The sequence below is a fragment of the Desmodus rotundus genome, chromosome 2, assembly GCF_022682495.2.
Source record: "Desmodus rotundus isolate HL8 chromosome 2, HLdesRot8A.1, whole genome shotgun sequence".
In the NCBI taxonomy this organism is placed as follows: Eukaryota; Metazoa; Chordata; class Mammalia; order Chiroptera; family Phyllostomidae; genus Desmodus; species Desmodus rotundus.
Genome location: NC_071388.1, coordinates 140,072,314 through 140,085,669, shown reverse-complemented (window position 1 = coordinate 140,085,669; position 13,356 = coordinate 140,072,314). Strand labels below are relative to the sequence as shown.

At 37.0% G+C, this 13,356-nt stretch overlaps 1 non-coding gene across 1 annotated transcript; it reads left to right on the top strand.

The window, feature by feature from the left end:
- The first annotated feature begins 6,267 nt into the window (after positions 1-6,267).
- On the top strand, positions 6,268-6,374 carry LOC112313197 (U6 spliceosomal RNA). Its single transcript, XR_002975662.2, has one exon. It is a non-coding gene; the product is annotated as a U6 spliceosomal RNA (small nuclear RNA).
- The last annotated feature ends 6,982 nt before the right edge of the window (positions 6,375-13,356 follow it).

Below are 13,356 nucleotides of genomic sequence, written 5' to 3'. Positions count from 1 at the left end.
TGTCTATCCTTATGCCAATATTTCCTCATACTTTATCTTCCATTTAATGCTTTGACTATTTTGTATTTTTTAATCATATTTCTATGCAGAAAAAAGTTAACACAGCAGGCCTGACACTGCTGTCCTTAGAAAAACCTGCTTGCAAGTTTGACCACTGGCCGGCTGCTGGTAACTTGGATTTCAGGAGTGTTCCACCATTCCTAACTGATAAAGTGACTAAATTGCTAACACTATAGGTATGCTGAACACCTGGTTTCTTTCTAGATGTTTGGAATCTGGGTATGTGTTAGGCAGATGGTGCCTACTTAACCAATCCCTAATGAAAATCTCAGGCAACAAGCCTCTAATGAGCTTCCTTGGTAGACATTTCACACATGTTGTCAAAATTCATTGCTGGAAGAATTAAACACACCCTGGGTGACTTCACATGAGATGACTCTTGGAAGCTCACGACTGGTTTCCGCCTGACTTTGCCTCATGTGCCTTTTCCTTTTGCTAATTTTACTTTGTATGCTTTGCTACAAGCCATTGCTGTGTGTATGACTATACACTGTGTCTTGTGAGTCCCCCTAGCAAATCACCGAACTCTGGAGTAGTTTAGAAACCCAGACATAGTGTCTGTCATATCCTCCTATCTAGATTATGAATTTGCTCTGGACAGAGACCATGGCTTAATTGTCTTTAAATCTTCCCATGATGTCTTCAGCACAGCAGATATCTAATAGATGTTTATTGTTTAAGATAAAGGACTTAGAGAGATACAAACTAGAGAGTTTCATCAGGCCCTTAGTTACAAAGAACACTTAGAGAAGTTTGTTTGTGAACTTAGAACTATTAAACCATTACTGTTTTGTAATTATTTAGAAAAAAACCTTGGCATTTGCTTTGTATGCATAGTATATTTTCCCAGGAACTGAAGAGGAGAACCAGCCATAAGCTAAATTTCTGCCTTACTCCATCACCCACAAGAGAAGTTACCAGCCATCGTGGTACCAATACGTTAAAATCCACATCCAACAATTTCTGCCTGGCTGATTGGAACTGGTCTATCTTCTAGGTAGCTAATACGTTTGAAAATCAATGACATGACACTACTCTCTCTCCCAGCCCACTCCAGGTTTTTCCCAATCCATCCAACCACATAGCACATGGACCCAACTGGAGTAATGCCTGCCAAGAGATGGGGTTTCTAAAAGTAAGCACAAAGAGCAGGATACACATGTTGCTCAATTTGCAAAACCATAACCCTGGTGTACACAGATTTAAATTGGAGGTGCCCTGTTGGGACAAAGTCAGTTATTTTAACACAATTTCTGACAGTGATACACAGATAGGGAAAAGGCAAAAGAAAAACATCCTGTTGATTGCATAGCTAACAGAAACGTGTACTGAATCAGGGAATAAACAAGTCACTCTATATTTGGAACTTATCAGATATCATTAATCATTTGTTAAGAATTACATGCATCAGGTCCAAATATTCTCTCCTGGCTATTGTTTCCTTCCTTTTCCTCTCCGTTGGTCTTTAAGAAAAATCCAGTTTATCTATAACCATTAAGATAGCCCTGCAGCAAGATCTAGAAACCTAAATGTGTTTCTCATAAATCATAAACTTCTCTCTTCCAAACAAGGAAGATGCACTTGCCACAAATAAACAAATGCCAGAAGATTAGATGTCAGTAGAAAATACAGAAAAGTCACACAAGGCTACTGTACATTTTAAGCAAAGAAGAAAAAGGGGTTTTTTTCAAACTTACAAATTTAACAGAACTAGTAAAAATTTAAACTTAAAACACTGTAACCATAATTAATCTGTGATACAGAATGAGAGATAAAGTTCTAAAAACTTGCAGAATCTACAAAAGAAATTTTCATCTAAAGACCTATCTCAATTTAACTAATATATTAATAGAAAAAAAAACTTGTGAAGAATTAATATTGATGTTAAGATGGAAATAACAAATTTGGCTCAAACACAATTTTAAAGTGAAATGCCAGCAAATTTTGCATTCCAATTCTGCGTGCACCAAGTGGCATTGAGTGTAGCTGAAAGACGGTTGTGTGTCTGAGTAATAGTTCTACTCTGGGTTTTCCCGGAAGGACTGCTCAGCATCTCTCTTATATTCCAAACAACTGCAGATGTTGTTACTCACAGTTAGAGTGACAAATATTTTCTGTCCTGCAGGATTTCATAAAAATGATTGGATTTTTTAAAAGAAATTAGTGCATTAAGGAAGCATGGCTACATGAAGAATAGAACTAAATTAATTCTTTAACTGTTTATACCTGAAGATCAACTTAAGTTTTCACAGATATATAGAATCAAGTCTCAGCTACAAAACACTTTCACAGAAATGTTGGCAAAGATGAGTTGCCTATAAATTTCATTTTGGGGGCATAGCTAATAATCAGTATCCTAGAAACATGAATGCAATTGAGACTACAATTTTTAAATCCATGCTATTTTAAGGCTTCTCTTTATTAAATTCTTTATGGCTCAGTTAAGGCATCATCGCAAAAAATTAAATCATCAATAAAACTGTTGGCACTAAGCAGTTTCCCTGAAAACTACTGAATTTATTCCTTTTGTGTCAGCTTTTCCTTCTCTATAAACTACTCAGCTATAAACCCAGTGCACGGAGGACTTCTGAGTTACAAAATGCTAAGAATCTATCTTATGTGTTCAAATAAATAAAATGATAATCACCTTGTCTCAGCATGTAAAATTTCTCAATATACAGTTCCCAGTCTGTGTTTAGAGCACCCTGCTTTCCCATTTGTAGATGGTAAATATGAAACAAAAGCCCCGTGCAGGATTTCTCAGTACCTAGGGTCCCTGAGCTCAGGACTCCTGGCAACTTAGATCAAACACCAATGGACTCTAGAGCAAGTCTGTGTGCTAGCAGCCCTGCTGAGGATAAAAATACCAGCAGGAAGAAGGTTGCATTCATTTTAGTTTTAAAGGTGCTCCCTTTGTATGTACCCTGTTTCATTGGAATGAGCTGAGCTACACAGGAGGCCATCACAGACATGAAAATTGCTGTCTTTTGATGGATTATTCTGTACATTGGGAAGTGCAGAGAAAATATGACAGAAGGAAAGGATAATAATACTACTAATGAAGATGGAACAAGAAAGTGTTTCTGCAAAATTGAATGGTAGTTTCTTCATCAGGGAACACAGAGTTGACATCAAATTAAAGATGGCTGTCTTCCTTCTAGACTGGAGCATTCAGGCCAGGGTGAGATATTCGAAAGAGTGACTCAGCTGGTGTATAATATTGATGTCACTATGGATTTTAAAAGTTATTAATGTGAAGTTTTGTGACTGGTTATGGGTTATTAGTTGTTTTTTTGGCTTTTTAAATCAAAATACAAATAGTTTTTTTAATTATTAAAGTAATCCATGATTCCTGTAAAAAATTCAATTTGAACAAACCAAAAAAAAATCTCATTACCAAAAAATAAGCATTAACAATAGAGTCATATTTTCTTGTGTATGTATATTTTGTGCATGGGCACATATTTAGAAAAAATAGGACATGGATGTATAAATGACTTTGTAATATAATAGTTTTTCATTAAACATAATAACATAGTATGACCTTTCTTCTATACTGAATATATACAATTTATAATATACCATAATTTATGTAATTCAATCTCCCAGTGATGTGCATTTATAACTTCCAATTTTTAATTAAACAATACTGCAGTGAACATTCTCATGTCATTTGCTTTGCATATTAGTCCTGTCATTTCTTTAAAAATATTGCTAGGAGTGAAATTTCTGGGTCAGCTGGTATGTACATTTTCAAGACTTTCAATAAATGTTGCCAAATTGTTTTTCAGAAAAGTTGCAACAATTTTTATTTCTGAGAGCTTTTTATTTTATTTTTTATATTATTTTATTGTTGTTCAATTAGAGTTGTCTGTCTACATTTACCCCCTACCACTCACCCCCACCCCAGACAAACCCACCTCCCTCCCTTGCTTCCACCCTCTCACCCTGGTTTTGGCCATGTGTCCTTTGTAGTTGTTCCTCAAAACCCTTCCCCCATTATCCCTTCCTACCTCCCCTCTGGTTACTGTCAGATTGGTCTTAATTTCAATGTCTCTGGTTATTTTTTGCTTGCTTTTTCCTTTTGTTGATTAGGCTCCAGTTAAAGGTGAGATCATATGGTATTTGTCCCTTACCACCTGGCTTATTTCACTTAGCATAATGCTCTCCAGTTCCATCCATGCTGTCACAAAGGGTAATAGCTCCTTCTATCTCGCTGCTGCATAGTATTCCATTGTGTAAATATACCATAGTTTTTTGATCCATTCATTTACTGATGGGCACTTAGGTTGCTTCCTGCACTTGGCTATTGTAAACTGTGCTGCTAAAAACATTGGAGTGCATAGGTTCTTTTGGGTTGGTGTTTCAGGGTTCTTAGGATATAATCCAGCAGTAGAATTGCCAGGTCAAAAGGCAGTCTTGAGAACTTTTTAAAAGAATGCTTATATTCCTGTTTTCTCTCATTAACTGGGAATATCATTAGTTTTCCTCATTATATTTTTAATGTGTCAATTTAATAGAGAAAATTCAAATTTCTATTTTGCTTTAATTTGCATTTCTTTGGTTATTTTTTTAGATTAAGTATCATTTTATATGTTATTTCTTCTTTTATTGATTATTCATATCCTTTGTCCATTTTTCCCTTTGGGTTGTTAATTTTCTTATTAATTTGTCAAGAGCTCTTTCCCAATGATAATAGCTTTCTTGTATCTCATATATATCATAAGTATTTTTCCCAGTTTGTCCTTTGTCTTTGACCTTGATGCCTTCCTTCAAATATTATTTTGTAAGCTATTTCTAAACCATTTCTGAGTGAGGTGATAGGTAGATGGGTGGATATGCACAGAGACCCAGAATTAATAAATAGTGGAACAGTAATTTGAATCCAGATCTATCTCTTTGCATTGTCCACATTTTTACTCTGCATTTTCCACCAAGATTTGATTGTCTTAAATGTGGCTTACTAGTATATGCTTCACACAACCATAGAAACAGTATTTGCAAGTGTGGTCCTCTTACAATCTGAGAATGGTATTATTCTTCTCCATACTTCTCCGAAGTTCTGGGTCATGATAAATAATATAATTTCTCTGCACATTCTATGAGAACAAAACCAAACTGACTGAAACAAGCTACTTCAATCATATGCACGACACTCTCCCTTCTGGGCAGTGAAAAGGTGCTATTCTCAACATCAGGGATCTCTCAATCCAATTAACATGTCTGTGAGTCTACCTATATACCCAGCTTTAGTTTACATAAAGACAGAAAATAACTATTGAAACTTAGTAATTGCTCTTGTTCTTATCTACTCAACAAATATTTCCATAAAACTTCTATTTGGTGGTGATGGTTAATATTTACTGCATATCATTCTCCTAAGTGCCTTATATTTGTTACTCATCTAATCCTCACAACAAGTCTAAGCTGTAGGTATGTATGATCCTTTTTTTATAGATGGGGCCATTTTGACTCACAGAGAAGTTAAGTAACTTGCCTGAGATTGCACAGTTTTAAGTGGAGAAGATACTGAGGATTCAGACTGTCTGTTTCCAGAGCCTGTGCTATTCACTGCTAGCCTGGGCTGCCTCTCAGCACACAGTACTTGCACAGCATGAAGTACTGGATGTAGACTTAACTAATAGACATGTATGGCCCCACTATATGGTAGGGGGGAGAAAACAAATGCCACACAGGCCCCTATGTTGACTACAGAGAAATAATCCATCCAACCTAGATTGTAAAAGCCACAGAATGCAAAATGTCTCTTCTGAAGTACCAAAGAATATTGGTACCAAGTTCTTCGAGAAAAGATACCAAAGAATATTAATGGAGACATGTGAGCTTCATAATCAAAATGCAACTTTTTAATACTGGAAACTCAGTACATGAAAATAAATTATTAAATATAACTTGTCTTTTCAGGTCTGTCAGCTTTTGCAGTTACAATTTTTTTAATGCCCCAGAGAAATGTTTCAAGCCTTTATCCTACATGCTATGAGAGGTCCAGGGGTTCAACATTTCTTAGGAATTCTTAGGAGTTTGTGTTCTTCTGATTATCTCTTGTTCCAAATTCTTTATCTTTACTCACCTGCCACAACTGTTCTCCTTCCATTGACCTTTCCCCCAAAAAACCCTAGACAAGCCTCATGTGCATAATCACCTTTTACTGATGGCTGAGTATAAGTGAGGGAAAATATAAAGTTAGTGTTCACTTTGGCAGCACATATACTAATATTGGAATGATAAAGAGAAGATTAGCATGGCCTGTGCACAATGATGACATGCAAATTTGTGAAGCATTTCATAATTTTAAAGATCTACACAGACCAAAAGTGAAGCCATAGGAAAAAAATATTCCAAGCATTCAGATCTGAAAAAAAAAAGCTGAAGTTGTAATATTTATATCAGACAAAATAAGTTTCAAAACAAAGGACATAAAAAAGAGACAAAGGAGGACACTATATAATACTCAAGGGAAAAGTACATCAAGACAATATAAGTGTTGTAAACATATATGCAACCAATATAGGAGCACCCAAATATCAAAGGAAAATCTTGGAGGAATTCAAGAATGATATAGACAGCACCACACTTATACTAGGGGATTTTAAACACCCCACTGTCAACAATGGATAGATCTTTCAAGCAAAGAATCAACAAAGATATTGTGTCATTGACAACACTCTAGATCAAATACTTAATTGACACACGCAGAACCTTTTACCCCAAAGAGCAAAATATACATTCTTTTCAAATGCACATGGAAAAGTTTCAAAGATAGACAAAATGGTAGGTCACAAAACAAGCCTCAACAAATTCGAGAAAAATGAAATCATATCAAGCATCTTCTCAAATCACAATGGCTTGAAAGTAGAGACCAACTTCAAGGATAAAATTCAAAAGCATTCAAATTCATGGAGGTTGAATAACATGCTATGAAGAAATGAATGGGTTAACAATAAGATCAAGGATAAAATAAAAAAGTTTCTGGAAACAGAGGAAAATGAATGCACAACAGCTCAAAATCTATGGGACACAGAAAAGGGAGTCCCGAGAGGGAAGTTGATAGCAATATAGGCCTACCTAAAAAAGATAGAAAAATCTCAAACAACCTAACCCTACATCTACAAGATCTAGAGGAACAACAACCAACAAAGCCCAGAGTGAGTAGAAGGAAGGAAATAATCAAGATCAGAGCAAAACTAAATGACCCAGAGATGAAAAGAACAATTCAAAGGATGAATAAATCCAGGAGCTAGTCCTTTGAAAAGATATACAAAATTGATAAGCCTTTAACCAGACTCACTGAGAAAAGAAGGGAGAAGACTCAAATAAATAAAATCAGAAATGAAAGAGGAGAAATTACAACTGATGCCACAGAAATACAAAGAATTGTAAGAAATTACTATGAACAACTATATGCCATGAAATTTAACAACCTGGAGGAAATGGACAAATTTCTAGAAATATATAATCTTCCAAAACTGAATCAAGAAGAAGCAGAGAGTGTGAAAAAAAAACAATAACAATTAGTGATATTGAAGTAGTAATAAAAAAACTCCTGGTACACAAAATCCCTGGACCAGACAGCTTCACAGGTACATTTTATCAAACGTTTAGGGAAGAGCTAATTCCTATCCTTCTCAAACTACTCCAAAAAAATTCAAGAAGACAGAAGACTCCTAAACTCTTTTTATAAGGCCCGTATTATCCTAATTCCAAAACCAGGTAAAGACACAACAAAGAAGGAAAACTACAAGCCAATATTGCTGATGAACATAGATGCTAAAACCCTCAACAAAATAGTGGCAAACAACATTCAGCAATACATTAAAAAGATCATACACCATGATCAAGTGGGAATCATCCCAGGGATGCAAGGATAGTATAATATTCACAAATCAATAAATGTAATACAACACATAAACAAAATGAAAGACAAAAATCACATGATATTATCAGTAGATGTGGAAAAAGCATTTGATAAAATACAGCACCATGTATGATAAAAACATTCAGCAAAGTGGGAACAGAGGGAGCATACCTCAGCATAATAAAGGCCATATATGAGAAATTTACAGCCAACATCATACTCATAGGCAAACACTAAAAGCTTTGTCTCTAAGATAAGGAACAAGAAAAGGATGTCCACTTTTACCACTTTTATTCAACATAGTATTGGAAGTTCTAGTCACAGTGATCAGAAAAGTAAAAATAATAAAAAGCATCCAAATGGAAAGAAGGAAGTAAAACTGTCATTATTTGCAGACAACATAACAGTGTACATAGAAAACCCTATATGCTCCACAAAAACAAAACAAACAAACAAAAACAAAAAACTACTCAACCTAATAAGTGAGTTTGGCAAAATAGAGGGATACAAAGTCAATATTCAGAAATCAAAGGCATTTTTGTACACCAACAATTAAATATCAGGAACAGAAACTAGGGGGGGAAATCTCATTTACTACAGCAACAGGAAAAATAAAGTACCTAGTAATAAATTTAACCAAGGAGGTAAAAGACCTGTACTCAGAAAACTACACAACACTGAAGAAAGAAAATAAAGAAGATACAAACAAATGGAAGCATGTACTGTGTTCATGGATTGGAAGAATCAACATCATTAAAATGTCCATACTGCCCAAAGCAGTTTATAGAGTCAACACCATCCTTATCAAAATACCAATGACATATTTCACAGATTTAGAGCAAATATTTCAAAAATGTATATTGAACCAAAAATGACCCCAAATAGCTGCAGCAATCTTGAGAAAGAAGAACAATGTAGGAGATATCACAATACTTGATATTAAACTATACTACAAAGCTACTGTAATCAAACAGTCTGGTACTTGTGTAAGAAGAGATGCATAGCTCCATGGAACAGAATAAAGAGCCTAGAAATAAACCCAAGTTTCTATGGTCAATTAATATTTGACAAGGGGGCAGAAGCATACAATGGAATAAAAACAGCCTCTTCGACAAATGGTGCTGGGAGATCTGGAATGGAACATGCAAAAAAATGAATCTAGACCACCAATTTACCACACTGGAATAAACTCAAAATGGATAAAAGACAAATATAAGCCATGACACCACAAGTCCTACAAGAGAACAGAAGCAGTAAATTTCAGATATTCCACACAGCAATGTTTTCATGGATAGATACTCGAGGGAAAAGCAAATACAGGAAGGAATAAACAAATGGAACTACAACAAATTAAAACACTTCGGCACAGCTAAAGAACACATAGGCAAAATGAAAAGGGAACCAATTGTATGAGAAAACATATTTGCTAATGATACCTCAGACAAGGTTTTGATCTCCAAAGTATATAAAAACTCATATAACTCAATGACAGGAAGACAAACAATCTAATTAAAAAATGTACAAAGGACCTGAACAGACACGTCTCCAAGGAGGACATACAGAGGGCCCATAGGCATATGAAAGGATGCTCAACATCACTAGACATCAGAGAGGTGCAGATTTAAACCACAATAAGATGCCACCTCACACCAGTCAGAATGGCCATCATTAACAAATCAACAAATAACAAATGCTGGTGCCATTGTGGAGAAAAGGGAACCATAATACACTGTTGGTGGGAATGCAGACTCATGCAACCACTGTGGAAAACAGAGGAAATTTCCTCAAAAAAGTCAAAATGGGCTGCCTTTTGATCCAGTGATTTCACTGCTGGGATAACACCCTAAGAATCCTGAAACACCAATTCAAAAGATCCATGCACCCCAGTGTTCATAGTAGTATTATTTGCAATAGCCAAGTGCTGGAAACAGCCTAAGTGCCCATCAGCAAATGAGTGGATCAAAAAGTTGTGGTATATTTACACACTGAAATGGTATGCAGCAGAAAGAAAGAAGTAACTCCTGGCCTTCATAGACAGCATAGATGGAACTGGAGAGTATAAGGGTAAGTGAAATGAGTCAGGTGGCAAAAGACAAATACCATATGATCTCACTTATAAAATGAATCTAATGAATACAAACAATGAGAAAACTAGAACCAGAGGCATGGAAACAAGGAACAAACTGACAGTAACCAGAAGAGAAGGGAGATGGAGATAAGGGAGGAAAGAAGTGGAAAGGCCTAGTTAAAGAACATATATAAATTACCCATAGACATGGACAACAGGGTGGGGATTGACTGTGGGAGTGGGGTGTAGGTGGTGGGGCAGGGAAGAGAAACAGGGGAAAATTGGGATGACTATAATAGAACAATGAAAAAAGAAAACATAAAATTAATTTTTAAAACTTTTATCCAACTTTGTGTTCCAACTTCCATCATGGTCCTAGTAGTCCACAGCTACCACAGCCTGTTATTTCCCTGGGGCCATCTGTCTCCTTAGGTTCCAACTTCTGCCTAAGTATAGGTCTTTTAGTCTCTACAGAGATACTTCTTTTGTCTCTTCCTCTTTTCCTGGCACTCAAATCCATGTGGCCAGCATTCAACTCCCAAAGCCCTGTTAGCTCATACTAAGAAGAAAGTTGGCCCTTTCTTTTCCCCCTGTTTTTCGTTATCCCCAGGAGACCATGGTAGTCATGGTAGTGGGGGAGGGTGCTTCTCTTACAACCACCAGGGATTTTTCCCAATGAAAAGAGTCAGTTCCCACAACTTCCAGGCAAGATGGAGGCATAGGTAGACACACTGTGCCTCCTCGCACAACCAAAAGAAGGACAACAACAAATTTAAAAGCAAAAACAACAAGAACAGACAGAAAATCAAACTGTTTGGAAGTCTGACAACCAAGGAGTTAAAGAAGAAACACTCATCTAGACTGGTAGGAGGGGTGAAGATGGGCAGCTAGGCAGAGAGGACTCACAGCAAGGCAACAACAGCTAGAGGACCAGGGCAGGCAAGGCAGCAGCTGGTGGACCAGGTGAGGTGGGAAGTCCCACATTTGTATGTAGATAAACCGGGAGGAATAACTAGGGAATGAGACAGACCACGCAACCCAGGGTTCCAGTGAGGGGAAATAAAACCTCAAAACCTCTGATTGAAAAAATCTGTGGGGGTTGAGGTGGTGGGAGAAACTCCCAGCCTCACAGGAGAGTTTGTTGGAGAGACCCACAAGGTCCTAGAACCTACACAAAACCACCCACCCTGGAATCAATACCAGAAGGGCCCAAATTGCTTGTGGGTAGTGGAAAAAATGACTGAAAGCTGGCAGAGAGCTGAAAAAGCAGCATTGTTCTCTCTTGGACCCTCCCCCCCCCACACACACACACAGTGCCACAGGGCAGTGAGGTAGGTTGCCCAGCTCTGGTGAACACATAAGGCTCCAACCCTTACTATGTAACAGGGCTGCTGAGTCAAAAGAAAAAAAATGGCCCAAATGAAAGAACAGATCAAAGCTCCAGACAAAATACAACTAAGTAACCTTAGTTGAAGAGATAGCTAACCTATCAGATGCACAGTTCAAAACGCTGGTAATCGGGTTGCTCACAGAATTGGTTGAGTATGGTCACAAAACAGAAGAAAAAGTGAAGGCTATGAAAAGTGACATAAAGGAAAATGGACAGGAAACCAACAGTGACGTGAAGGAAACCGGGACTCAAATCAACGGTTTGGAGCAGAAGGAAGAAAGAAACATTCAACCAGAACAGAATGAAGAAACAAGAATTCAAAAAATAAGGAGAGGCTTAGGAATCTCCAGGACAACCTTAAATGTTCCAACATCTGAATCATAGGGGAGCCAGAAGGAGAATAGGAAGACCAAGAAATGTAAAACTTATTTGAAAATATAATGAAGGAGAAGTTCCCTAATTTGGTAAAGGAAATAGACTTCCAGAAAGTCCAGGAAGCCCAGAGAGTTCCAAAGAAGTTGGACCAGAGGAAGCACACACCAAGGCACATCATAATTACATTACCCAAGATTAAAGATAAGGGGAGAATCTTAAAAGCAGCAAGAGGAAAGGTGACAGTTACCTACAAAAGAGTTCCCATTAGACTATCAGCTGATTTCTCAAAAGAAACTTACAGGCAAGAAGGGGCTAGAAAGAAGTACTCAAAGTTATGAAAGACAAGGACCTACATCCAAGATTACTCTATCCAGGAAAACTATCATTTAGAATGGAAGAGCAGATAAAGTGCTTCCCAGATAAGGTCAAGTTAAAGGAGTTCATCATCACCAAGCCCTTATCATATGAAATGTTAAAGGGACTTACTAAGAAAAAGATCAAAACTATGAACAGTAAAATGACAACAAACTCACAACTATCAAGAACCTAACCTGAAAAGAACAAAGTAAGCAAACAACTAGAACAGGAACAGAATCAGAATTACAGAAATGGAGATCACATGGAGGGTAATCAGTGGGGAGGTGGGGAGAGATTTGGGGGAAAAGGTCCAGGGAATAAGTAGCATAAATGGTAGGTAGAAAATAGACAGGGGGAGGTTAAGAATCGGAAATGTAGAAGTCAAAGAACTTATATGTATGACCCGTGGACTTGAACTAAAGTGGGGAGGGAATGCAGGTGTGGGGGGGGGCAGGGCAGAGGGGAATAAAAGGTGGGAAATGGGACAACTGTAATAGCATAATCAATAAAATATATTTTTTGAAAAAGAGTCAGTACCCTTCCAAAGAACTCCATCTTTTTGAACTGCCTTAAAATACAGCCATCTCTAAAAAAAATTACTTTTGCCTCTTCTACAAAAAAACTTTGAGGAGATAGTATTCAAATTATAGGGAAAACATTTTTTCATCTGGATTATTTAATAAGTAATATTTTTACTGTCCTTAGCTGTTTATAGTCCATTGTGCATCTAAAGCCAAAAGAAAAGATTGTATCACCGTTCATTGGGATATCAATCTGGGAGGAGATGAACACTCTGACATGTAATTCAATGAAAGAATAAGATGCTGTAAATCATTCCTCTGTTGATGTTTATGACAAAAGTCTATAAATTGGTGGTTTGGAGTTCAGGCTGTATTTTTTACTAAATAAATAGTACTAAGGCCCATTTAACCCCTACTGTGGGTGAAAGATGGTAATGATTATATTGGCTTGAATTCAAAATGCTGGGAGTGGGGGATTATGTGGTGTAGGAAAGAAGAAAGAGGAAAATTAGTGTATTTCCTCTCGTGACCCTAGATAGTTACAGTCTTTGATAGTTGCTAATTTTTCATCTGCACTCCTTTCCTACCCCCACCCACCTCTCTCTTCAAGCAGGTCCCTCCCATTTTCTTCTCTGTGGCACCAGCCAGCCTTTCAATGTGCTCAAGAGAAATTACTTCCTTTACTTAAAACCCCATTCTCTCCTTGTGG